This window comes from Pseudorca crassidens, chromosome 2, assembly GCF_039906515.1.
Source record: "Pseudorca crassidens isolate mPseCra1 chromosome 2, mPseCra1.hap1, whole genome shotgun sequence".
NCBI lineage: Eukaryota > Metazoa > Chordata > Mammalia > Artiodactyla > Delphinidae > Pseudorca > Pseudorca crassidens.
Window position 1 is genome coordinate 100,127,461 of NC_090297.1, and position 26,661 is coordinate 100,154,121.

Consider the following 26,661-nt stretch of genomic DNA (forward strand, 5'->3'; position numbering starts at 1 on the left):
GCCTTATGAAGTCAAAGGCCTCCAGCATTCTGCTCTGCCACTGGCCTGGCAACCTCCAACAGAAAGAAATAGTTTCCAGGGCCTTGTAAGAAGACGGCATACAGGTGGCCTGCACTGTCTCTGAAAAATGGTTTCACGTTTTGGGCAGTGAAATTTATTTGATCTTCCTATTAATCTGTGTGGGGAAGAAACAAAAAGGAGAATGCAGGAACACAGTGGAATTCAAAAAGTGAAATCAAATGAAATTCCAAGACTTTATGGAACTTTATGGAAGAGTCAACCAAAAAGGGAATTCTACATAAAAGTTAAAGTAATGTAATAGATTGTCCAACATTTGTCTTTGAGCAGTTCTGAGCTCCTTGAAATAGATTGTAGGAACCAGATTTCTGAGACAAGTAACATAAACATTATGTTCAGCTTTGAAACTCCAGCCTGGAGCTATTAAAACCAAGCACTGTGGATAAGTAACCTCCCCGGAGACAACTGAGCTGTTCATTCAACAAACATGTGTACAGAAGCTACTTGGTGCCAGGCACTGTGCAGGGAATAAAGAAATAAACAAGCAGTGGTCCCTGCTCTTGAAGGTTTTTCAGACAAAAAGGTCAAAATTCCTAGCAGCAAAAATCAGAAACCAAATCTGGCTACTTTAAGCAGAAAATGAATTTATTGAAGAATATTAGTTAGATCACAAAATCTCTGGGAAACTATGCAGCTAGGAATCACACCCAAAACACTTTGCAGAACTATCTAGAGGAGACACTACTGGTCCCCCTGTTGACACAGACATGTAGCCTGAACTGGTGACATTGCTGATGCAGGACCTCAGATGCTCTCCTCAGGATCTTCTGCCACTACCTCTGAGACTGTGGTAGATACAGGCCACATTGGCCAGATTGCATTCCGTCTGGTGCTCGCTGCTTTGCAGCACTAGCTTCTGATTCAGGGTCCTGGACGGACACGTGCTGTTGGTCATCCAGGTCACATGCTGTGCCTTAGCTGCAAGGGAAGCTGGCAAAGTGAATATGTGCCTTCCACGATGGGATGTGAAGATTCATAAAACTGAGAATTCCCCAAACAGAGGAAGAATATGAAAGGTCTTGGGTGGCAAAAAAAAAAAAAAAAAAATTATGAATGTCCATGATGAGGTGAAAAAAATGCATGTAAATGCATACATTAAAAGGGAGTGTTTTTATAAACTGTATGAACAAAGAGTTGTGGAAACAAAGAGGACAGAAAAGTAAAATCTGACTGGGCAGGTGAGCAAAAACTTCACCAAGGTGATCTCCACCTCTCCTACCCATCCGATGCTTTATCCTTCTGCTCACATTTTCTCTCTTGTCCTCTGGGTCCTAAAGTACGAGTAAGAGATTTATGGGAAAAGAATCTGAGGAGAGGCACTGCACCTAGAGAAAAGGCATGTGAAAAGGCACAGGAGTGGAAGGCTTGGCATGTCTGCTGAGAGTTCCATATAGGGAAGTGAAGGTTGTGTATCAGCAGCAAAGAGTAGATGGGCTGAGAGGTTAAAATCAGACCATGAAAAGCCTTGTATGGCGGGTAGGGAGTATGGATTTTATTTTGAAGAAAAAGGACTCGCTGGGTGTCATTTAAAGATGGGAGTTGATAAGCCCTGATTGTTTTTAAGAAGTAAACTGGTGCAATGTAGTGGGTGGATTGGGTAGGACAGAAAATGAGGATGAAGAAAGAGACCAGAGGCTGGTGCAAAAGGTAAGTGAAAATGATGCAGACCTAAACCCATGCAGTGGCATCAGGAATGGAGGGAAAGCTGAAAAATGCTTCCAAGTGGGTATGTCCAATGGGACACCCAGACTGTAGGTCTGGAGACACAGTCTGGGAATCCCATTAGCGTTTAGATAATCATCGATACAAGAAGAGAGGGCACAGGGGGTGAACAGAAGGTGACCGTGCACATCGCTTAAGCGTTAGAATCTTCAAGTCAGGTTTCCCAATCCCAGCACCAACCCAAGGGCAGGGTGTGCCCAGGGCATAAGGCGCCACTCTGGGTGTCAGTGGCAAGAGGGAGGTCGTGAGACAAGCTTCCCGGAACTCATGGTCTGGTTGAAGTGCCTAGAGGGCAACTGGGGTTCTGGCTACCCAGGACCAGTTTCCTCTTCTCATTGCAATAGCACCTGGTTTCTTTGGAAGAATTATCTCACCCATTGTGTGCAGTCTTGGGAATGTCAATCAAGGTGACCTGTCCAGCCCTGGGCTAAGAGGTGGGCATGAGGCCCAAGGGCAATCAGATACTCTTCAAGGACTTTGTATGTTGAGGCAAGTGAAGCAAGGCTGCAAAGAAGAGGTTGGAGTTGGTTCAATCAGGCAACTTCTCCCTCAGGAGACTGTCTATCAGTCCCTGCTCCGTGGAATCCTGAGCTGCCCTCGCTTGGTCCTTCTGCAAGCCTGCCTTTCTAGCCTTCCTTTCAATTCTGTGAACTCAGTGAGACTCTTCAGTTGGATTTCTCTTCTGCTTAGAAGCTGGAATCTGTGGCTTGCAATCATAGAACCCCAACCAACTCACAGAGCGATAAACACTCGTGGGAACTCTATGTAGGAATCCGTACCAACCGACCTCCAAACAGAGGCAAAGTCATTATGCAAAAGGAATAGGGATCTCATGTGCACCAGAACAAAGACTAAGAGGCTTCGATTCTAATTGATTCCATCCTCACTTGTCAGAAGACCTTGATCCCTTTATATCTCTGGTGCTTAGAGTTCACATCTGCAAATCATAGTACTGGGCTGGAGGATAACTCAGGGTCCAGTGGTGTGCTGGTAAACTGAGTCTCAAAAGCGGGGGTGGGGGGCACTTGATTCATAGTGTTTGATGATTTTTTACAGTGTAAATATGCCCCCCCGCCATGGGTTTAACAAGCAGCTTAAAAATTTCCTGAAAATGTTGCTCTTGCCATGAGGTCCAGGCCAGCTCAGGCACACGATTGCTGGTGTCCCTTCTAGAGCCGGCTTCTGTTCTGGGAAGCTAGAAGACTAAGTATATGGCTCTTGTTGGAAAGAGAGAGTGTAGGGCAGCGTTTCTTAAACTCTGGTGTGGGAGAATCACACAGGAAACTTATTAAAATGCGGTTGACCATGGAACACCATCAGGCCCTCTGAATTAGCATGGGAGGGGTCCCAGAAATCTGCACACACTCCCCACTTGATTCTGATGCAGGAGGTGTGAGGTCCGTACTTTGAGAGACAGCAGCTCGGTAAGTGGAAGGGAATATGAAGAAAGAAGAGGGTACCAGTGGTGGTGGGAAGTGGAGAGGCAAGGGGAGACAGGAGGACTGTGGAGGAAATGGTAACCCAGACCACAAACACCACGGGGACGTGGAGGCTGATGGAGGAAAAGAGGGGAGGGAGGCAGGAAATATTATCAGCTAAACATCCAGACGTGGAGTGCTCCACAGAGCGCCACGTACCAGAGGGCTTTTAATAAAATTTGATGATGACGGTGATGGTGATGACAGTGATGCTGGTGGTGACGGAGGGCAGTGGGCTTTGTTCACCAGCCTTACAGGGCTGATAGGAAGCAGAGCCATCTGGTGCATACTCGGCACATTACAGAATCTATTCTGCTTTCGCTATTGCCGCTCAGCCAAATTTATATCTGTTTCTGGCTGCAAAACTTGCCTGGTATTGGACTAAGCCCTGAGCTCTGAGCAGGAAGAAGCCCACGCCGAGGACGTGATCAGTTTCTCCCAAGCCCAGGGCAAGTCTACATCTCTGAGCCTTCCTAGGATTTGAGTCCTTGTTCTAGAGGGTGGGAACCCAGGACTGTCTCCAAATGAATGATTAAAAGCTCTGAAGGAACGTGCGCTCGCATAGCAAACCCTCTGTCTCCTCCCACAGGAGAGGGCAGCTGTGGCCCAACCTCACTGCTTTTTCACATCCTCGATCCTGTTATTCTATGGCTTCCGGGGGCAGGGACGGGGTTTTGCTCAGCTTTTCAGGCTACAGCCTGTTCCACACGTGTGTCTGCTGGGTGGATGGAAAGATGATGCAGGCAGGTGATGGCCACATGCTATTAGGGCTGGGCTGACTGAGACAGATGCAGACAGAAGAAAAGTAATTGACCAGTGGCAGTGGGTAGCTGAAGACTAGGGGTCCAAATACCCCGAAATTTACCATTCTAGAGGAGGAAAATGAATCTGCTTAAAGATACACAGTGAATTAATAATGATACACTTTGTAAAAAAAGCTGACTTATGTTCCTCCCTGTCCTAATCACTCCCAAAAAATAAAACAGGAAAACAAGACAACTTGCAGGAGAGTAGGGGATGGGGAGGTATGGGCTGGTAGAAGAGGCTCTAGGGACCCACAGACATTTGTCTCTGTAGTCTTTCAACTGACTGAAAGGCACTGCTCCAAATGCTCCAAGGCACACAGGCAGAATTCCTCTTCCAGGGGCTGAAACACAGGACATCGCTAAAACGCTTCTGGATCCTGAAATGGTGCTTTGAGCTGCACGCACCTGACTTTCTCCATCTACAATTCCTCGTCAGAAATCCTTCCTTCTACCCTAACATCTGAGACACCGCACTCAGCTTTTCAGACCTACTTGCTTTGTGCTCCCACAGCTCAGCTCAGACAGATGAAATGCTGGATAAAACCTTTCAGTTCATGGGGCAGGGACCTTGTCTTTGTGTCTCATAAAATGCTGTGTACACCTGCAGTGCTTTGTAAATAATAAATGGCCATAATAAAGAAGCTGCCTCTTTGGGGTCAGGGACACATGTTTGCAGAAAAACAGCCCCTCCTGCTTCCCAGGTCTGGCTGGTGTAGCTGTTTCCAAGCCTGAAAATGCACTGCACAGAGCTTTCCAAAGGGCCATGTGTCTCGAAAACTTAGGGTTCCAATTAGAAGAAAAGGCACAATGCCAGGATTTCTTGGCCAAAGGAGGTCAGGGAGCAGCCTGCTGACGTACCATGTACTTGCACATGGAAATACAAGATGTCATTATTCAAGTTTTATTGTTCTGTTTAATCTGACCTTTACAAATTATAACAGCACAGGCCTTTTTATCCAAGTACATAATAATAATTCACTATTGAAAGAGAGAATGATTGGTAATATCAGGTATTATTTTTATAATAATGACTTACCAATTCAGTATAGGGCAGAAGGGAGGCCTCTTTCCAAACAGGTGAACCAGCTGAAATGGACAAAGAAAGTCTTATTAGGGGAACTATGGGAAGGGCATCGATGATTCCCACATGGTCACTCGCTCTGATGACCCCATGCCACTGACACTGGGAACAGGTAGAGCAAAGCACCGGTGCATCCCACTGGTCTCTCACTACAACCAAGAAATGACAGTTCATCTTTTTGAAAACGTGCAGCTAAAGTCTCCCCTCCTTCTTCCTTTCCATTATGTTCCTTCTGGGGCATCATAAGGGCAAGAAAATCTCGACCATTACATGCCCATCTATTAGATATTTTGGCTGCAGAAGTTTAGAGCACATTTGTAATATTACTAGCTATGATTTATTGCAGGCTTGCTGTGTATCAGGCACTGTGCACCCCTTCATTTAATCCTCTCCACCTACCCTACGAAGTAAATCCTATTATTATCCATTAGGTTCATGGTCTAGGGTCCAGTATAGTTAGGATTCAAATAGTCTTACATTTGAATCCAGAACTACCACATCTACTGCCATTTGGAACTTATTTTTTTTAGGCTGCACCGTGTGGCACGCAGGATCTTAGTTCACTGACCAGGGATCAAATCCACACCCCTCGCAGTGAAAGCGTGGAGTCTTTTAACCACTGGACTACCAGGGAAGTCCCTGGAAATTTTTTAATGGTTGAAATAGTTTACTCAACATAAGTGGCTCAACCTTGACACCTCTAGTCAAGAGGGAATAATTTTCAATCACCCAAACTGCTGGGAAGGACAGAGCAGTGGTGTGGGTAATCCCAACACGTGGATCTTCAGGAAGTCATTTACCTAGGGCTCTGGACTGCTCAGCTGGGATAGTTTGCAGCAGATTGTTTTCTGAATGATGTTTTTCCAAGGCAGATATTAAAAGTAGCCCATGGTCTCTAAGAATATTCTGGTTAAGTGGAAGAGGGGAGTAACTCTGAAGGAGGGATGGGGATGGAGGAACTGCTGAGGCATGAAAAACGTGACCATGGATAATCCGTAAATCTGATCGTCAAAGCTGACTAGATTTGCTCTTTCTAATTAGCAGAGCTATATGGTTGTAACTCCTTTATACCTCTGAGACTTTCTTTTTAAAATTTCTTTATCTTGAAATGAGGAAAGTTGGAGGAAAATTAGAAAGGTGGATGCTTCAATGTTCTTATCGTCTTGACCTGACCATCTGCCCTAGACTCGATTTATTCCAGATGGCATGAGCCATATTGACGAGCAAGTAGGGAGACGGTCTCCACCCAAGGGTTGCTCTGGACTAAAGTTATTGCCTCACAAATGACTCACTAATTTCTCATTAATCCTCTGAGCCATCCCAGAGCCCTGGCTAGAGCATGCTGTGCCCCTTCCCTGCCCTCCTCACAAGCAGGGAGCAAAATGAAACACAAGCTGGGCAGTGCACATCCCTTTCATCTTCACATTTGGTTCATATCACGGAACCACATTTGTTTTTAAAATCTCAAGGGTGGGGGACTGGCTGGGAGGAATTATGGAGGGAGAAGGGATGTGTATGTGTGTGGAGGGGGCTATTATGTGGCAGTAGTTACGGCAGTGGTGTGTATGTTTGTGTGTGTGGGTGTGTGTTCATGTGCAGTGTGGTGTGTAGTGTGATGTCATGTGTGTTGTGTCAGTCAAGTGCGTGGTGTGGTGCACGTGATGTGGTATGAGTGTGGAGGGGACAGATGTAGTGGTAGTGATGGTGGTGGTGGTGGGGTGTGTGTGTGTGTGTGTGTGTGTGTGTGTGTGAGTGTGTGTGTGTGGGTGTATAAAGACAGAGAGTGAAGCTGTCTCCAACAAAATAAACTGCTTGAAAAGGGAATTTTTCTATTCCCTAAAAATTTGCCAGGGTATCTTCCTTTTTGGCTAAAGCTTCTGTTCAGAGGGTCTCTGGGGCTCAGAACAAAAGAGGACAAGCTGGACTTCAACCAGATAAAATGAGTGCTAAAGATATTTGGGGGAGAAGCATTTAAAAAAAACAAAACAAAACCCAGCACTAACAATGCAGTGGTTTCAGTTTCCTTCCACTGGGTGAGAAGAGTATTTAATTTTAAAAACCAAGTCGCGTCTCCAATGCTACACCAGGAGGGAAATGAGACAAGCACACCACCTTATTTGTAGATTCATCTCCGCTCCTGTGATAGCTCCTGTTTGCCAGGTCGTGGATGGGATGAAATTCTCTCTTTGTGGAATATTAAAAAGGACTTTTTGAGTCTCCTAGGATTTGGAATGAATCTTGCAGCAACTGATAAAATCACCCTGATAGGGAGATGCCACCTAGGGGCAGGAAGGGGCTGGAGGATTGTGTCCCAAATGCTAGCTCTTGGATTTGGGGTCCTCACCCAGGGATCAGCCCAGACCACTCCAGCAGCTTCAAAAGTATTTCCACCGAGAGACTTTTCTTCAAACCAAATTCCCCTGCACAGAGGCATTCCAGAGTAATGCAAAGGAAGTAAACATATGAAAAGATGTTTGACTTCATATTCATGGAGGAAATGTAGATTAAAACAATAAATCAATACCAACTTGGCAAAGGTTTTAAAAATGATCACGCCAGGGCACTTCCATATGTTGCTGGAAGTAATGTAAATTAGTGTAACCTTTCTGGAAGTTTGTCAGTACATACCGAGAGACTTTAAATATTCCTACTCTTTGATGCAATAATTCCATTGCTAAGAGCTTACTCTAAAGAACTTACCAGAACATAAAGGTTTTTCTGCAAAGATGTCCATTGCAGTGTTAGTTATAAATGTAAAAAATTGGTATTAACTGTAATGTCCAAAATAGGGAAGTTTTAAGATAAATGGTGGAACAAGCACATGATGGAATGCCATATATTCAATAAAAATCATATTTTGGGGGAATTCCATGGTGGTCCAGTGGTTGAGACTCTGTGCTTCCACAGCAGGGGCCATGGCTTCGATCCCTGGTCAGGGAACTAAGATCCCTCAAGCTGCATGGTGTGGCCAAAAAAAAAATGATATTTTTGGACCCTACTAAATGGCATGAAAAAATAGTGAAATATAATGAGAAGTGGAAAAAGCCGCATACAAGAAAGTATATATACAATAAATATTCATAGGAAAGGGGGCTAAAAGGATATACATTAAACTGTTAATAGCTGTTTTCTTTGAGGAAAGATTATAAGTAATTTTTTTCTTTCTATTTTTTGCATTTTCTATAATTTTCTATATTGACCATGACATATTATTATAATAATAAAAACAATATATGTGATTAAAGAACACGTATTTTTATGAACAACAATCACAAAGACAGTAGAAGAATTCCTTTCTGTTCGAGGGAAAGGCACTAATATTTATAAGCATCTCCTCTGTGTCAGGCCCCTTGCTGTGTCATCTCAGTTAATACGTATAACAGACTTGGAAGGAATGTCTCTTCTCATACCTCCGACACCTCTCCCTGCCCCTCACTTTCACCCCATGGCCTTGCTTCCCGTATTAGCCAGGGAAACCTGCTAAAATACAAGTCAGATCATGTTACGCAGGGTGAAAGCCCAGGTCCCTTCAATAGCCTACATGGTCCTGTGTAACCTGGGCTCCTGATTCCTCCTCCAGCCTCACCTTGCTTACTCTGCTCTCCACAATGCTCTTGTGGCTGCTTCTAGAACATACCAGGCGTGCTCCTCCCACAGATATCTGCCTGGCTTGCTCCTTTATATCCTCAGGCTTTGCTCAAATATCACTTTCTCAATGAGGCTTTCCCTGAGCATCCTGTTTAAAATGGCAGGTTTTCCCCCATGTCCCCTTCCCCTGCCTCATCGTCTCTATAGCTCTTATCACCATCTGATATACTGTGTAGTTTATCTTTTCATTTCTTTGTCGTCTAGAATGTATACTCCTTAAAGGCAGAGCCTTTGTAGGTCTTTTTTGTTCCTTACTACTTCTTTTGCTCTCTTCTCTTGTGATTTGATGGCTATCTTTAGTGTTATGTTTGGATTCCTTTTTCTTTTTGTGTGTGTGCATCTATTATAGGTTTTTTCTTTGTGGTTAACGTGAGGTTTTTATATAGCAATATGTAAATGGATATGATTGTTTTAAGGTGCTGATCTCTTAATTTCAAATGCATTTTAACAGCCCTGCATTTGTACTCTCCTTCCCTCATAATTACTGTTTTTGATATCATAATTTACATTGAATTGTTTTGTGTATCACTTAACTGCTTATTGTGGGTATAGGTGATTTTACGACTTTTGTCTTTTTTTTTTTTTTTTTTCTGTACGCGGGCCTCTCACTGCTGTGGCCTCTCCCGTTGCGGAGCACAGGCTCCAGACGTGCAGGCTCAGCGGCCATGGCCCACGGGCCCAGCCGCTCTGCGACATGTGGGATCTTCCCAGACCGGGGCACGAACCCGCGTCCCCTGCATCGGCAGGCGGACTCTCAACCACTGCGCCACCAGGGAAGCCCACGACTTTTGTCTTTTAACCTTCCTGCTAGCTTTGCATGTGGATGACTTTGTACCCATAGTGTATGTTTGCCTTTGTTGATGAGCTTCTTCATTTTGTAATTTTCATGTGTCTAGTCTGACATTTTCTTTTTTGCTTAGAGAAGTTCTTTTAACATTTCTTGCAAAGCTGGTTTGGTGGTGCTGAACTCTTTTAGCTTTTGATTGTCCCTAAAGTTTTTGACCTCTCCATCAAATCTGAATAAGAGCCTTGCTGGGTAGAGTATTCTTGGCTGTAGGTATTCCCCTTTCATCACTTTAAATATATCCTGCCACTCCCTTCTGGCCTGCAGTCAGCTGATAGTTCTGGGAGTTCCCCTGTACACCACTTGTGTCTTTTCCCTTGCTGCTTTTAATATTCTCTCTTTATCTTTACTTTTTATCATTTTAATTACAATGTGTCTTGGTGTGTTCCTCTTTGGGTTATTCCTGTATGGGACTCTCAGCACTTCTCAGACTTGGATGTTTGCTTCCTTTACCAGGTTAGGGAAGTTTTCAACTATTATGTCTTCAACTATGTTCTCTCAGACCCTTTCTCTCTCTCTTCTCCTCTGGGATCCCTATAATAGGAAGATTAGTGTCCCTGATGCTGTCTCAGACTGTACTCATTTCTTTTCATTCTTTTTTCTGTTCAGCGTCAGTGATTTCTACTACTTTATTCTAGCTCACTGATCCATTCCTCTGTCATTTAGTCTACTGTTAATTCCTTCCAGTGTATTTTTCATTTCAGTTATTGTATTATTCATCTCTGTTTGGTTATTCCTTATATTTTCTCTTTGTTAAAAACTTCTAACTTCTCGCTCTGTGTGTCCATTCTTCTCCCTAGTTCTTTGATCATCTTTACAATCACTACCTTGAACGCTTTCTTGGGTAGATTGCCTATCTCTGCTTCACTTAGTTCTTCTTCTAGGGTTTTATCTTGTCCCTTTGTCTGGAACATGTTCCTCTGTCACCCCATTTTGCCTAAGTTACCGTTTGTATTTTTATGTATCTGGTAGGTTGGTTCTATTTCCCAACCTTGGAAAAGTGGCCTTTTGTAGGAGACTTCCTATGCTCTAGGGGTTCCTGCTATGAGGGCTGCATGGGTCCTTCTGTTGCGGCGGACCAACTATATGGGTGGTCTGGTATGCTTGGTTGGCCCCTGGTCCAGTTGGTTACCAGGCCCTGCCTTATGTGGAGGCTGCTGCCCGCTAGCTGGCAGGGCTGGTCACAGGACCCCTGACTGTGGAAACCCAGAGGGCACCGGGGCTAGTGCTGGCTCATTGGTGGGCAGAGTCAGGGTCAGAAAACTCTAGTGCTGTTGCCTACTCACTGGTGGATGAACCCAGGTCCTGGGGTTAAATGCTGGCCTACTGGTGGGCAGAGCCAGGACCTGGATGGAGTCTTGTTGTAGGATCCAAGGGTCCCAGAGCTAGTGTCGGATCACTGGTGGCAGGGGGCCAGTTCCTGATACAGTTGGGTATGGGATCCAGGGTATTCCAAAGCTTGTGTTGGCCTGCTAGTGGGCAGGGCCAGAGCCCAGCTTGTCCCAGGGCAGGGTCTGGCCTGCTAGTAGGCAAGCTGCATATGCAAACTATGGGACCGTGGTTTTCTTGGGTCTGGTGTCTGACCCCTGGTGGGTGAGGCTGTTTCAGAGGCCAGAGCAGGCTTCCTGGCAGGCAGACCAGAGGGCTCAGGGGATTCTGGGGCTGGTGCCTGCCCACTGGTGGGTGGAGCTGGGTCCTGAGCTCTCTGGTGGGCAGGGTTGTTTCTGGGGCCATGTCCAGAGGCAGCTGTGGGCTCAGGGAGTCTTAAGGCAGCTGATGGGCAGGGTTGTGTCCCCACAGTTGCTTGGCCTGAGGCGTCCTAGCACTGGTTATTTGCTTGGCCTAGCTCTGGTGCCTACAGGCTGTTGGAAGGGGCCAGGTCTTGGTGCTAATGAGCTTACCAGCACCAGTGTCTGCTGTGGTAGAAGGAGCTCCCAAGAATGGCTGCCGCCAGTGTCTGTGTCCCCAGGGTGAGCTGCAGTTGCCTCCTGTCTCTCTGGGAGACTCTCTAGGATCAGCAGGTGGATCTGACCCAAGCTCTTTTCAAATTGCTGCTTTGGACCAGGGTCCTGGAGCATGTGAGATTTTGTGTGGCCGTTTTAAGAGTGGCGTCCAGGTTCCCCACAGAGTCTGGGTCTCTTGAAAGTAAGCCCTGCTGGTCTCCAAAGCCAAACATTATTGGGGCTCATCTTCCTGGTACAGGACCCCCGTGCTGGGGAGACTGACGTGGGGCTCAGACCTCTCATTCCTTGGGGAGAAGCTCTGCAATTGTAATTATTCTACTGTCTGTGGGTCGCCCACCCGGGACGGGGATGGGACTTGTCTATATTGTGAGGCAATATAGTCTGCCCCTCCTATCCATCTCATTGTGGTTCCTTCTTTATATCTCCAGTTGTAGAAGATCTTTTCTGGCAGGTTCTAATCTTTTCCATCGTGCTTGCTCTGCAGATAGTTGCGGGTTTGGTGTGCCCGTAACTGGAAGCAAGTGCAGGGCCTTTCTACCCCACCATGCTGGCCAGTCTCCAGGGCAGTCTTTTGTCTATCTTGTTCCCTGTTACATCCCCGACACCAGATCAACGCCTGGCATACAACAGGCACTCCGAACACTTGTCGTGTTGAAAAATGAATGAATGAACTCATAGTAATTGAAGAGGACTTAACACCCTACTCTGTGCTTTAAAAATGTGCTACTAATAATAGGAACAGAAAGGGAATTGGCCGTGAGTATTTCTTGTCCGCTCCCATTAGAACCTCTGATGAGCCTGCACTGTTGTGTTATTATTCCAAAAGCAACCGCTTAAACAATGTGCTAAATACTTTTGCTGTTTGTTTCCATCCCTTTTCCCCTAACAGGTGAGGGGATTTGCTTGCTGATTGCCCCACTCTAATCACCATCAGGAGGCTTGTTTTCCTTTGGCATTTGGTATCTGTTTCTCTTCTCGGATTCAGCCAGTCACTTGGTCAACTGATAAAAACTGAGCACCTACTATGTCCTATGTGTAGGGTTCTCTGTCTGAATTATAAGTCCATTGTGTGCCACAAAACACAGACCAAATATTTGCGCCACAATCCTAGCTCTCCCCCGCTCCTAGGAATTTTTGTGCCCAGTGTCCCTAGTGATAAAGCATGTCACATCTCTGCCAGGAAGTCTTTGACAGTGTGGGGTGAGGTAATGGTTCCCACTCTTCTGTAGAATCTGTATCAGTGTCAAAAACTCTGGGGCCCCTTTCCATGATAGTGGTTTTATATCTATTAACTGAGGCTACCAGTGGTACTTACTGTACTTTGGATTCCTGAGTACCTTACAATAACTGAAACTGCCTGGTCCACAGACCAAAGCACTGATGTCACTGGCAAGAGCATGGTTCTTAGAGCCAAAAGACCCTGTCTCACTCTCGGTTCTGCCACCTACAGGCTGTGCCTCCCCAAGCAAGTTGCTCTAACTTTCAAAGTCTGTAAAGCGGAAATAGGAAGGCTGCCTGGAACCTGTGTGGAGGCTGCAGGGAGGATTCCCTGGTAGACTGTGAAGGGACACATGGATGGATGCAAGGACGCAGCATTAGTAAAGACACGTGTCCTTTCTGCCTCTCGACCCTCACCTACACAGGTGACTGTCATCTGATGCCCCCTTGGACCTGTCTCTTTAGAAATATTAGCTGAGTTTCTGAGGAGGGGAATTTTTATGTCTACATCTCTTTATTTTCCAAATTCATTAAACATGTGCTGAGAATAAATTTACTATTAGACTTTCTGTAGGGCAGTCATCTTCCTCAGAGCCATCGCCCAGAAAGGACCTGGAATAAGCACTGGCCCCAGAGCACACCTCTTCGAAGGAGCCCTGTGGGCGGGGGGCAGTGAAGCCCCCACTGAATGAGTGAAGCCTTCCAAAAGAGGACCTGAGAGCCAGGTTCCTTCTCGGGTCACAGTCCCAGAGGAATTTTCCCTCTGGCTTCTCCAAGCAAGCTCACTTCTTCACTAAACATTTTTGTCAGCTGCTTTCAGTCCTAATATTTTGGCAGCCAAACAGCATGCTGTTCTGCAAAAGAGTTGGGAAATGCTAATGATCTGATATTAACAGCCTCTCAGCTCGCCCATGTTCTGGCTCAGAATCCAAGGGTGATAACGGGACTTGGTGTCTCCAGGCCCCTTCCCTGGGCCTCATGCTTTAGAACCCCTCCCCCATGTCACAAGCACACAGAAACTATATTTATGAAGGAAAGCGTGGGCACCTCTGTCGCTAGGGATCTGCTGCTAGACTCTGGTAGTGCGTGACCCATAACCTCAAACACCCTCACTTGGAATGACACCATTCAGGCCTCAGGACAGCGCTTCTCCACATCTCTTTTCTATGTCCTTGAAACAAAAGGTGATTATGCCTGAACACCAGGATCTGTGGGTTGTTGCTTCTGATGTTGGAGAAGGACATTATTTCAGAATGTGTGTTAGCTGGGGAAGGGGGAGGTGATTGACTGGCAGAAGCACTAGGATCAAAGAAAAGACAAATTAATTAAAATGTCAAATCCTTCCTCTCGCACAGCAAGAATGCAATAGATGCTTCCATAATGCAATCTGTGTCGCATGTCCATTTTCTCGCTTCTCTTCGTGTTCCAATTTGGGATTCTGGAGTTACCCATAATTAGTGTAGTATTCACAACAATTGTACATCGCAGCTAAGGGACATTCTGCAATATTAACCAGTTCATATTACTCTCATGCGTGCGTGTGTGTGTGTGTGTGTGTGTGTGTGTGTAACCAGGGCTTCTCAACCAGGGTTAATTCTTTGTTGCAATGTATACATTGCAGGATGTTTAGCAGCAGCTCTGGCCTCTACCCACTAGATACCAGTAGCAAGTTGGGTCAACCAAAGATGTCTTCAGACATTACCAAATGCTCATGGGGAGCAAAATCACCCCTTGTTGAGAGCCACTGGTCTGGACATAATGTACATAAAGAATGATATTGTTTCTTTACACTGGCAACTGCACGACTATCACATATTAGAATTATAGGCATAGTATTTTTTTAGCTTAATTTAGATAATTTTGGCGAAATGTTTTATATTCATTAATTATAATTTGTATTTTACCTTTTAATACAGTAAAATAGAGTAAAAGAATTATTACTTTTTTGAAAACCTATATGAAAATTGTATATTCAAATAATTTACATTTAGTTTGATCTACACTTTATGATGGAAATATACTGAAATTTTGAAAACTTTGAATAGGGCCACATTTTTAATTTTATTTATTTATTTATAAATTTATTTATTTTATTTATGTATTATTTTTGGCTCCGTTGGGTCTTCGTTGCTGCGTGCGGGCTTTCTCTAGTTGAGGCGAGCTGGGGCTACTCTTCTTTGCGGTGCACGGGCTTCTCATTGCAGTGGCTCCTCTTGTTGCAGAGCACGGGGTCTAGGCGCATGGGCTTCAGTAGTTGTGGCTCGCAGGCTCTAGAGCGCAGCCTCAGTAGTTGTGGCGCACGGGCTTAGTTGCTCCATGGCATGTGGGTTCTTCCCAGACCAGGGCTCGAACCCATGTCCCCTGCATTGGCAGGCGGATTCTCAACCACTGCGCCACCAGGGAAGCCCAGGACCACATTTTTAAAATCCAAATTATCACCATCAATAGAACATACTTGATGTGACTATCTTGATTGTATAACAGTACAATTAGTGACTTTGTTGAAACGAAAACGTGAAAATACAATTTATGAAATAAAGATGTACTAATTTATTAATTATGTGTGCTTTTATTACTTACCCCAATATCACTGTCTGAGATGTGCACAATAATAATTCAAGTCAGTCATTTATGACATTTGGTTAAGTTTCAGTCATATAAAAATTATAGCTTTATATATTTTTTTATTTTGTTGTTTTGAAGATATATTTGCCAAAGTAGGAGGCTAGAATATATTTTATTGATCGGTTTTTTTCATTGGTTTATAACTTTATTTAGTACACAAACGCATAGCCCTTGGACCTCCATGTATCCTCTGCCGGGGGTCTGGCACATGTGCATGAAGGACAAGTCTGGTTTCATGCCCTTGACCTGAGGCCTCAGTTTAGAGTCTTAAATGGGACCATGTAGGTGCTACAGCCAGGGGTAAAGAGCAGGAGGTGAGGGGAGGTTGAAGAGAGAGAGAGGAGCTGATCGATCAACCATAGGTCTGAGGCCCTGGGCAAAATAGGCAAAGTTGATTATTCCCTCCTGGGGGCTTCCCTGTCCCATCCCAGATTCCAGGTTCCTCATGCCCTACCCCAGCCAGCGCTCAGCGTCCAACCCCAAAGCACAGCCTGACCCATCTCCTGCTCATCTATTCATCAAATACTTATGCATCATCTTCTATATTCCAGGCTCTGGGCTGGGCCACGGGATATAAAATAGTTCTTGCTCTTAGGAAGCTCACCTAAAGAAGGAGAGAGGCCTTCTCAACACTGCTCTTCTTTCTCCTTCCATTTTTCTTGTTCTTTCCCTAACCATGAACCATATTAAAGAAAATACACATTTAAGAGTCATTGTGTTGCTCTACCAGGACATGGAAGCAACCTAAGTGCCCATCCACAGATGAATGGATAAAGAAGATGTGGCACATATATACAATGGAATATTACTCAGCCATAAAAAGAAATGAAATTGAGTTATTGGTAGTGAGGTGGGTGGACCTAGAGTCTGTCATACAGGGTGAGGTAAGTCAGAAAGAGAAAAACAAATACCATATGCTAAAGCACATATATGGAATCTAAAAAAAAAAAAAAAGGTTCTGAAGAACTTAGAGGCAGGACAGGAATAAAGATGCAGATATAGAGAATGGACCTGAGGACACGGGGATGGGGAAGGGTAAGCTGGGACTAAGTGAGAGAGTGGCATGGACATACATACACTACCAAATGTAAAATAGATAGCTAGTGGGAAGCAGCCGCATAGCACAGGGAGATCAGCTCGGTGCTTTGTGCCCACCTAGAGGGGTGGGATAGGGAGGGTGGGAGGGAGATGCAAGAGGGAGGAGATATGGGGATATATGTATATGTATAGCTGGTTCACTTTGTTATAAAGTAGAAACCAACACAACATTGTAAAGCAATTATACTCCAATAAAGATGTTTAAAAAAAAGTCATTGTATTTATTAAGTTCCTGTTCACTTTTTCAGAATCTTGCTTTCTACTGACCTAAGCAACTATTAATTTAATTTAATTAACAGGGATTTATTTATTATTACCTGACAAGCATGAATCTGTCCTCAGAGGATGCAAAAATCCAGAAAAATTTGGTTCCTGGCCTTACGTAGCTCACACACAGTAGAGAGGCGGGCAGGTGAGCAGCGAACTCTCTATACTGCGCTGGGGCCATGCAGAGTTTGCACAGAGTGTAAGGACGACAGAGAAGGAGGAGAAGGGACTGTTTCTGGGGGATCAAGCGAAGCTTCATCACGGGTGCTATCTGAGCTGAGTTGTGCAGGGTATGTGGAACCTTCCAGAGAGCTGCCGAAGAAGGAAGGCAGAGGAGGCAGCTCTGGCAAGTGCACAGCTGGAAGGGACAAACATCTGAGGCGGGGAACCAGGACATGGCACATAGTAGGTGCTCTACAGTTTCCAGTTTCCTTCAGCTGTATCCTAGCAGTGTGACAGGTGGTTTGTTCACCATAGAGCTTAAATTATTTCTGGAGACATAACACCCTAGCCCCAAAGAGCCATTGTTCCTAGGATTTTCTGGCCCTAAATGTTGAAGCTGTGCCTTTCTAGAGGCGGCTGCCATCACTGCAGACAGAGGGGCGAGGGCAAGGGCAAGAGGCCAGGCTGAGGACAAACTGGCTAATTAGTTAGAAGCATTAATTGACTGCCTACTCTCCCGGGGTGGCAGGTGGGGGGGACTGTGGAGATCAAAGAGATGAGGTGGCGGGGGGGGGGGGGGGGAAGGGAGGGGGAGACTGTGGAGATCAAAGAGATGAGGTGGCGGGGTGCGGGGGGGGGGGGACTGTGGAGATCAAAGAGATGAGGCGTGTGTCCCTGTGTGGTGGGGCAGGGGCGGGGGGCGGGGTCTGGGGGGAAGGCTGTTGCTCCCAGACAAGATGCACACAGACTGGCTAGAAAGAAGGCACAGTGTTCCGGGTAGGAAGAGCACGGTGCCGGTGAGTTAGCAAGGCACGTGCGAAGAAAGCAAGCAGCTGCGGCCAGGCGGGGCAGAGAGGCCAGGCCCACAGAGAGGGCCACTGTGCAGACGGGCACGGGGCGAGGCTGAGGATTTTGGCTGTGGGGGAAAAGGCTGGTGGAGAATTAGAGTTGGGAGGAGGCTAAAATGCTAGCCAGGAGGAGCCTTCCTTAGAAATGCTGAGCTGGATACCTTTGAGGATCCACTCCAATCCTGAGACCTCCCTTGCAGACAGAGTTCCACTCTTTAAAGAACACACCTCACCCTAGCACAACCCAATCCCCAGCCCCAGGGGGTATATCCTGATGAGTTTAAACTAATCTCATCAACACCATTCCCCTTGGTTTAGGGTGAGTCTGTGGTCAGGCCTGACCAGTGAGCCAGGCTGGTGATGTGCTGGGGGCTCAGGGAGGCAGACCCACGAACAAACAGTCCATCTTCTTATGCATGACTCTGATGTGTCTGGAAGTGAGATGTGGAACCACCATCTTGTTACCAGCCTGAGAATGAAGCCAATGCAGAGAGCACAGAGCAGAGGAGCTGGAGGCCCTGCACCGGCAGCACCCTCGCCCCCAGAATTTCTTACTATGTGAGATGATAGATCTGCCTATATATCTGTCTATATCTATTTATAATTTCCCACCCAATAGAGATGGGAAAGAAGTATCCTAGAAAAAGGAACCCATCAAGGAAGCATGATATATGCAAGCAACTGGAGTATTTCCGTATGATTAATGCATGAAGTTCAGGACGCCATGTGGTTAGAGATGGGACCAGAGCTGTAGGTAAGGGCTAGGTCTCAGGGGGACTTGTACACTTTTGTTGGGGAACCCAATCTTTGGGTTATGTGGGATGCATTGATGAGAGGGTTGAGTTACCCTGAATAAAAAGTCGAGGGCTCCCCTGGTGGCACAGTGGTTGAGAGTCTGCCTGCCGAGGCAGGGGACACGGGTTCGTGCCCCAGTCCTGGAAGATCCCACATGCCGCGGAGCGGCTAAGGCCCGTGAGCCATGGCCGCTGAGCCTGCGCTTCTGGAGCCTGTGCTCCACAACAGGAGAGGCCACAACAGCGAGAGGCCCGCGTACCACAAACAAACAAACAAAAAAAAGTCGGCAAGTCATAGGGTTGCTGAAGGGGGAATAACTAGGCTAGTGTAGATGGGGGTCAGCACTGCACAGAGATTCAGAGCAAGGGGTTCGGTGACAGACCGGCCAAGGTTTGAATCACAGTTCTACCCCTTATGAGTGATGTGCTTCAAATGAACTCTGAGCCGCGGTTTTTCAAGAGATGGTAGGTCCCACCCCTCAGGGGGGTTGCAGAGCGTAAGCAAGCTCTCCCTCCGATGACCCACACACCTCTGACTGTTCCACAGATGCTCACTGGGCACCTGCAAGGTGCCAGATGCTGTGCTGGGGATGAGTAGGACATCATAAAGGGCCACTTCTGCCATTATGGTCAGCAAAGAGGCCAAGACAGGAGAAGGCAAATGTCAATGTAATAGACAAAGTGCTAGGTGGAGGCAGACACAGGCCCAGGAAGAGTAGGTTTTTAAAAATGCAATGAACAATATGTCCAATGATTGTAGAAGCTCAGCAAGTTGGTGACTCAGTTGCAGGATCGGGGGGAGCCCCCCCTCTGCCTGTCCCCCACCACTCACCACACACCAATTCTTTCTTTACCCCGAGACCCATGGCTGCCACACTCCTCAGCTCTGCCAAGGGGCCAATGGGAGGGAAGCACCCCCAGCCTTCCTCCAGGGCCCATTTATTGGTCCACTGTAAGGGACACTTCTCAGGGAGAGTTTTGCAGCCTACCTCTGAGGAAGGCCTGGCATCTTTCCCAGGTCCTGTGGCCTCCTGTCCCCTTGGAGCCCTGATCACAAACTTCAGGAAAGCATTTCTGTGGAGCACCCTCACACCTCTGCTAAAAGCAACACCAAGCCCGTGCCTAATCAAACTCCATCTGAAACAAATCCTTTCTTGGATGGGAATTGGGCCAGGATTAATTCTTCCTGCTCAGCCCCAAACCATAACCATTTGTAAAGGATTCTCGAGGCTTCTCTGAATCATCATTATCCCAGAACTCTGCAGTTCCGTGACCCCACTCATCAGACAGTCTACAAGTCTGTCACACCCACAGTCGTTGAAATTAGCTCATTATTCTGATACTCCAGCTTCAAAGCTGCCACAAGATTCAGTGACCCTCTTAAGGAATCCCAGAAGTCCCCTTCCCCAGCATTCACAGCCATTCCTCGCCCTCACCTGGGAAAGCACAGGAGGGTGATATTAAACACTGAACCCTAAAAATTTCTATAGGAGTATAACACGCGTACAGAAAAGTGCCCACGTCATCACGGCACAGCTCAATAAATTATCACAATATGACTATCCATGTGACCACCACCCAAGGTAAGAAACAGACTATCTCTGGCCCCCTAGAAGCCTCCCTCATGCCCTTCTCTATCATCGGCTCCGTTCTCCTCCTCAAACGTAACATCTATCCTGACTTCTAACACCATAGAAGTTTTTAAACCAGAGAAGCAATGAAGGTTTATGCAGGGAGGAAATACAATCATATTTGTCCTCTGGAAAGCACTCCCTGTCTTGGAAGAGGACAAGTCTGCAGGCAGGGAGGTGAGTTTGGAGTCTGTTGCAGAGATGGTGATGGCTGGGACTAGAAAAGGGGCAGAGGATGGGAGGGAAGAAGGAAGGAGGGGAGGAAGGAAGGAAGGAAGGAAAGAAGGAAGGAAGGAAGGAAGGAAGGGAGGAAGGAAGGAAGGGAGGGAGGGAGGGAGGAAGGAATGGAGAGAGGAAGGAAGGATGGAAAGGAGAAAGGAAGGGGAGAAGGAAGGAGGTGAAGGAAGGAAGGAAGGAAGGAAGGGAGGGAGGAAGGGAGGGAGGAAGGAAGGAAGGGAGGAAGGAAGGGAGGAAGGGAGGAAGGAAGGAAGGGAGGGAGGGAGGAAGGAAGGAAGAAGGAAAGGAGAAAGGAAGGAGAGAAGGAAGAAAGGAGAGAAATGGAAATGGGAGTCTATGAGACCAACTTCCTGCCAACTTGTCCACTCTGTTGTGTTTTTTGTGCAAATTGATTAAATGACCTTAAAACTTCCTGCCTCCAATCCTAGAAGTCTTTTACGTGAACCAGTCACCTGGAAAGCTAGCATCCTGCTGATGCTTAATTCACTCAAGGAAAGATTAGAAGATCCTGGTGACCTAGCTTTGAGAAGTTGCTCATAAAGTTCAGCAGGAGCCTGCAGTCCTCAGAGACTTCTATTTTTATCAAAAACACACACAGAGAAGTGGAGAATTTTCCAATGAATTAGACATGAGATTGATCTTTTTATACAAAAGAAGAGAGAAAAGCAACAGTGATGCTGAGTTTGAATGACCGCCCCGCTCCCCAATTTCCCAAAGCTGCCTCAGCTCATGGCTTAAGTCAGACTTGAGCTCTGACCTTAACCCAGGCACAGACCACAGCAGGGGCTGATGGCCAGAGATGCCCTGTGGTTTCACCAAGACAATGAACTTAGTACACACCACCCAGACAGGGCCTGCTTCCACCCAGAGAGGAGCTGGTCAAAATTGTTCCCCCCAGTCCCAGCTGAATAACAAAAATGACTTACACTGTGAGTGACAATTTGTGTTGAGGAGGCTTTAAATTCGACATGCTCAGACAGGGTTCGGTGATCTACCTGGGCACACAGCTGGCAAGGCAGACCCCTGAAGTCAATGATGATTTCCAACCCTTGTTCTACAACCACCAAGGTGGAGTCTTCCTCAACAGTGCAGTGTCAGCTACTGATACCTAACACCCTTTCTTTAGCTGGGCTCAATCAAGGTCTCCGTGTTTCCTCTTATGAGCTTTGCATGGGCTAGATCTGTGGTTGTTCAGTGGTGCTCTGTGGAACACCATGGATTGTGTGAAGGAAGCTCAAGGGCTCCTGAGCAGACAATACTCTGAAACTGCTACAAACTTCAAATAGAGAAGCTCCACTTTTAAACTGGGCTTAAGACAACATAGTCATCTTTCATAAAATTTTGTCAGACAGGCTTAGCTCTGTCTTCTTGGCCATAGAAAGATGACTAAAAAACAAATTTGCATATGGTTTGCCAGGTAAGAGAAGATATACCCTCAAAAGTCTTTGTCCTTCAAAGGGCTGGACAGGGATGACAAACTCAAATGTTAACGAAGTCGGGCAGGTAAGTGAATGAGTAAAGAAGGCTGCTGGGAGACAAGAGGGAGCAGTAGGGTCTTTGACAAAATGAACGGTGCATTCTTCTCACCTTCAGCCGACAGTTGCCGTGTGAAAATGCAGGCCTAATGTTGCCAGACCATCTAAGGCTTCAGGAGAAGACAGATATCATAATTGTCTGTGAATATCCTGATTTTTAAATATTGGCACTTTATTCAAATTTTTTAAAAACTAGAAACATTTGTAGTCAAATTCATGCACAGTCTGAGGGCCACGGACTTCTGGTTTAGGTCCACTGAGTGAATTAACCCAGACTATTGGAAAAGAGAAGGGTTTTGAAGGCTTCAGAATTCAGGGACTGAAAAGGGAAAACCTGATCCAGGAAAGCCTGGTTGGAGACTTAGGAACTAGGAAGACAGGCAGAGTGGCAGGTTCCGTAGTGATAGGGACCTGAGCCAATGCAGAGCACACATCTTGAGGAGGCAAGATCTTGGGACAAGGGTCGGGCAGGGCACCAGTGCCGGAGCCAAGAGGGTCTCAGGAAGACCCCACTGCTGAGCATGGCCCTGGGGTGGTGGGGCTACCAGCAGAGCCACTCACCACTGCAGGCACCCAGAGGGCCTGGGCAAGGAGCGGGGTCAGCATCAACCAGGAGGGACCAAGGCCTTCGCCTATTTTCTGTGCCAGGGTCTGACCCAGGAGAGGAGGAAAGAATCCCAGAACATTAGGAGCAGTGGACTTCCTTGAGCCAGAGTTAATTTTATTAAGGAAATAAAGGAATGTGTCATTTCTTTCAACCCCAAAGCTCGAGAACAGTGGTTCTTAAAATATAGGTTATGGACCCGCTGAGGGTTTCTGAGACCTTTTCAGAAGGTCTTTGAAGTCAAAACTATTTTCCTTTTTTTTTTTTTTTTTTTGCGGTACGCGGGCCTCTCACTGCTGTGGCCTCTCCCGTTGCGGAGCACAGGCTCCGGATGCGCAGGCTCAGCGGCCATGGCTCACGGGCCCAGCCGCTCTGCGGCATGTGGGATCCTCCCGGACCGGGGCACGAACCCGTGTCCCCTGCATCGGCAGGCGGACTCTCAACCACTGCGCCACCAGGGAAGCCCCAAAAGTATTTTCATAATCATACCGAGATGTCATTTACTTGTGTCACTGTGGTCAGGTGTACTGATAGAGAAAAGAGGCTGTGGGTGAAACTGCTGGCCCCTCCCCATGAGTCAAGGCAACACGATGTCCTAGCAGTCATTGTGTTCTGCACTGTCACACACGTGCAGGAAAACAATGGCCAGTCTCACTAAAGAATGTTTTTGATGAAGCAGTAAAAATTACTCAGTTTATTAATCTTGACCCTGAGTTCATGTATTTCCATATTCTGTGTGACAAACTGAGAATTATGCATAAAAGCAGTTCTGCTGTATTCCAAAGTATGATGGATGAAGAAAAGTGTTTGAAGACAAGCACTGTGTAATGGGTTTGAGTTGTGAGCTGAACTAGCCTTTTTAAAAAAGTGAAACACCATTTTTACTTCAAAGAAGCACTGATAGACACAATGTGGTTATTCAGAATAGGGTGTTTGGCAGAAACTTTCTAAAATGAACAAAGTGAGCCTGTCACGTCAAAGATATCAACTGACAGTATATGTTGCCCATGGTGGAATTTGAGCTTTTAAACAAAAATTTTTAATTTTTGGAAAACTTTGCATCCACACCTGTAAGCTTGACAGCTTCCCCCAGTTCTAAGACTTTTCTGATGAGACTGGTCAAATTAATGAATGGGATATTTTGGATATCATCTAAGGAAATGTGTCAACATTTAGGTGATCTGCATAACTCTTTGAACCAATATTTTCCAAGTGACCAATTCATGATGCGGCAAAACCATGCTTGGTAAAAGATCCATTCATAGTGCAAGACAGACCAATGGATTTTAATGTAACAAAGAACGAAAAACTCATTGGTTTTCAGATTCCATGTTGCAACTTATCTTTAAATAACTGCTGCTTGTTGAGTGGGTGTGACATCAAAGAACATCCATAATAATCTGAAAAGGCTATTAAAATACTCCTCCCTTTTCCAACTATACATGTATGGAGACCAGATTTTCTTCATATATTTCAACCAAAACAACGTATCCCAACAGATTGAATGCAATAAGCCAGATACTAAAGAGGGCTGCAAAAATGTAAAAGGGTGCCACTCATCTCACTTGATATTTTTTGGTTTGGAAAATATCACCATTTAAAATAAAAATATGAATTTATATTAACATTTAATGGGTTATTTTCTTACAATGAATTACTAAGTACATATTTTTTAATCCTTAGTTTTAACTTTGAGAATAATAACTATTACCCATATTAATAACTCTTTGGGGTCCTCAGTCATTTTTAAGAGTGTAAAAGGGTCATGTGACAGTGAATTTTGAGAACTGCTTTAATCTAGAACGAGTCCTACATGCCTTACTCTGATTCTCTAGAGAGCCCAGAAAGATCACAGCCATTAAGAGCCACTAATTCTACTATAAGGGGGCTACAGTAGAGGTTATGATGTACAACTGAAAATTCACTTTCATGTATATGATACCAGTTTATCCTCAAGCCCTCTCTGGGAGGGCAGCAGGATCTACCTTTCCCAGATGAGGAACTGAGACTGTGACAGGTATAATATCTGGTCCCAGACCAACTCCCAGGCAAATCAGTCAGGATTTGGACCCAGGTCCTCTGACTCCAAGCCCAAAGCTCTTTCTGCTCCTGTGAACCTTACCTCTGTGCCCAGATGACCCTTGACCTCTGTCTCTTCCTTCCCCTTGTTTGGTCTCATGGGCAGTGTGAGCCTGTCTTAAAAGAGGAACTGCAATTCTATTTCCACTTGAAACATTCTGTAATTGACCATGGCAGCTCTACCTCCAGCCTGCAGTCCTCTATGCCACATGACCCACCTGTCCCCCATAATGACTATCTGTGACTGAGGGACCAGGGTGGTCCCTTGACCCAGAGGCAGAGACCATCCATAGCTGTTCCGGACCACTCAGCTTCTCTACTTCAGTGATTTGATCTGAGAGACACAGAGAGTGCTGTCAGATTGACGGAGAGTCCTGAAGCTGAAAGCTCAGGCTGACTTGGGGACTGAGGTGGCTCTTTGGGGGCCACGTGAAAGATGACTAAATAGAGGAAACTGGAGACGGGAAGAAAAAGAAAAAGAGAGAGAGCAAAGAAAAAGAAGTGGCCGTTGGGAGGCAGACAAGGGGGCCTCAGGTCCTTATCCTGCAATCCCCGTGATATCTGACTGCTTCCTTTCTGTCCTCCAACACCCCTGAGATGACCCATGCCACCCCACAGCCACCCCTCTCACCCCACCTTCTAGAGCGACCACTTCCCAGCTCCTTGCAACTTCAAGGGCCTTGGGACCTCACCAAGGCTCACTTTGTCCTTTAGTCCTTCTGGCAACCCTGGAGGGACATGTATGTGCTCTCTGGCTTGCAGTTCCTCCAGGGAACTACAGCAGTGACAGGGAGCCACATGATGGCGTTTTTACTGGTGCACAGTCCTTTTGCTTTGGGGCAGACAGATCAGATCTGAACCCACAGGGTGGTTTGGGAGGCCTGGGATGGTCTTCTCCACGTTTGAGTGCAAGTCCTTTTTCCTTTCCCTTGGTAACCATGGTTTTCACTTCATTCCAAGTTAAGATGCAGTGATCGAACACACCCTCAAATCTAGTAAAATCACTTTAAATTGAATTGAGAATCAGAAGGATGGATTGCATTTCATGGGACTCATTTGGTTAACAAGAGCTCTTCTCCAGCTCTGAACAGAAATCTCTCTCTCCCATGTTCATCTGAAGTTTTAAACGCCCCCTCATGAAACACCAAGCACTAAGGAATGCTGACTTTGGGAACATGCTGGACAGAAGGGCTAACCCGTGTGGTCTGCTGAAAGGAAAGGCGGGTGTCTCCTGTCCTCTCGCCACGTGCCAAGCGTGCCCTGTTAGAGTCTGACCAGGTGTGGTTGTCTTCACCATCACCTCCCCATCCCCACTTCCTGGGGCTGCTCTGGCAACCCTCTGCCTAGATGGCAGACCCTATGCATGTGTGTTTCCCTGTGCTGGTTCCCTTGTCCTCTCCTTCTGGAGCCTCACAACAAGGGTCATGGGAAGTAAACTATGACCAGAGCCTGTAGTCCGGCAACTCGTTGGTAAAGAGGACATTGTCACACCCAGCTGGCAGGGGAGTAAATTGGTCCAACCTTTCTGAAGGGCAGTTTGGCAACATGTATCATGAGCTTTAAAGTAGTTCATACTTTTTGACACAGTAATTTTTTTTTTTTTTTTTTTTTTTTTTTTTGCGGTACGCGGGCCTGTCACTGTTGTGGCCTCTCCCGTTGCGGAGCACAGGCTCCGGACGCGCAGGCTCAGCGGCCATGGCTCACGGGCCCAGCTGCTCCGTGGCATGTGGGATCTTCCCGGACTGGGGCACGAACCCATGTCCCCTGCATCGGCAGGCGGACTCTCAACCACTGCACCACCAGGGAAGCCCAGACACAGTAATTTTTTTAAAGAAATTTTTCCAAAGGTAATAGTATTGTTCTTTAAACCACATTTATATTAACAAAAGCTCAGAAACAACCTACAAATGTCCCAAAACAAGGAACTAATTAAAGAAATTGT

The 26,661-nt window shown here is 46.2% G+C and overlaps 1 long non-coding RNA gene across 1 annotated transcript in view; it reads right to left on the reverse strand.

Annotated features, from left to right (window-relative positions):
- Positions 1-704: 704 nt before the first annotated feature.
- LOC137211179 (uncharacterized) overlaps positions 705-26,661 on the reverse strand; it is a 68,485-nt gene continuing 42,528 nt past the window's right edge. Inside the window, exons 3-4 of the long non-coding RNA XR_010936936.1 lie at positions 5,121-5,170; positions 705-996 (exon numbers count right to left, since the gene is read on the reverse strand). This is a non-coding gene — a long non-coding RNA (uncharacterized lncRNA). The remainder of the gene's footprint in view (positions 997-5,120; positions 5,171-26,661) is intronic.